Genomic DNA, 1,494 nt, shown 5'->3' on the forward strand with positions numbered 1-1,494 from the left:
ACATTTGTGTTCTGTTGAATTGTTCCAATTATATATCCTAGGATAAAATAATATTTTGTTTGTAAAACTTTTTTTTTTTTTTTTATTGTTTAAATTGTTGCTCACACTGCAACATTGTCCATTATTTTCCCCAGTTTCATAAGTAAATGCAATTTAAATGCAATTAGTTTTCTTCAGAAAGCTGAAAATGCTGAGGTGTGCCACACATTGTTTTCTGAAAGAATTTGCGAACAGCGACTGAGTGAACCTGGCAGAGTCAATGACTTGTATTTAAAAATGCCTGCATGTTATTACTAGAGATGCAACAATTGCCATTTTTTTGTAAGTGACCTTGATTTTCTTTCTAGTAACTATTATTGACAGCATACACAAACAAAAATCTACATTTCTTCAATGTAAAATTTTATTTTCATAAAAAATAAAAACAGTAAAAAGTCAGTAATAAAATAAGAACAAATGGACAAATTGCAAACACCTGCAGTCCAGTACATAGTATGGGCTCTCTTCTACAAAAGATAAAGACAGAGACAAAAAGTTTAAAGGAGCTGTATGTAGTTTTCAGCGACCTCTAGCGGTGATGTTTCAGATTGCAACCAATAAGTTTACAAGCGCGTGCTCGAATTTATGAGCGAGCACTCTGTGGGTACCTGCAGACAGACGCAACACACAACCTTTTACAGTCTATGCACACAACATGCTGGAAACTAAGGTAAACTCCCACTGCAACGTTACAATAATTGGCTACTTTTATCAGCTTGGCGTTGAACTAATGCTCCATGCTCGTACCATGATAAGTATGGAACCCTTATCAACCGTGCCGAATTTTGCCACTGCAAGCACCACTTCACATTTTCTTCAGGAAATGTACATTCTAGGTTTGTAGTAGGGCTGCAGCTATCGATTCTTTTTGTAATCGATTAATTTAGCACTTAATCGATCGATTAATCTAGTAATCAGATAATTTTTTGTGTGTGTTTTTAAACAACCAAAACAAATAATGCATAACGAAAATGATCAAGCATTTGGCTTTTATTTCTCAAAAAAAAAAAACAGAGGTATTTATTTCAACTCCAACATTTGGCTCCAAAACTAAGCCTATTTATTGCATTTTTTTTACCCATTTAGTGTTTATAAGTGCCAGTGCCAACAATTATATAACAATACAGTTAAGTCAACTTACTGTAAAACATGTATCTTCATTAGTTTGGTACGGCAGAAATACATACATTCATTTTCAATAGAACGCTGCATTTGGCTTGCATCCAATCCAACCCGATCACACTAAATGCGTCTCTATAGCACGCATTGTTTATCGTGCAATTTATTCGCCAAAATGAGTTTTTACGTGCATATGATACGCATGGGTAGGATTAGTCGTGTGGGGGGCGTTTTTTACGCAAAAAAGTGTGTATCATCAAATTGGAGACGTGGGGCAATCCAAGATGGCAGCCGGTGCGGTCGCAGTTTCATGCAGCTGATTTAACTTTACTTTCC

The sequence above is a fragment of the Squalius cephalus genome, assembly GCF_949319135.1.
Source record: "Squalius cephalus genome assembly, chromosome: 16".
NCBI classification, from domain to species: Eukaryota; Metazoa; Chordata; class Actinopteri; order Cypriniformes; family Leuciscidae; genus Squalius; species Squalius cephalus.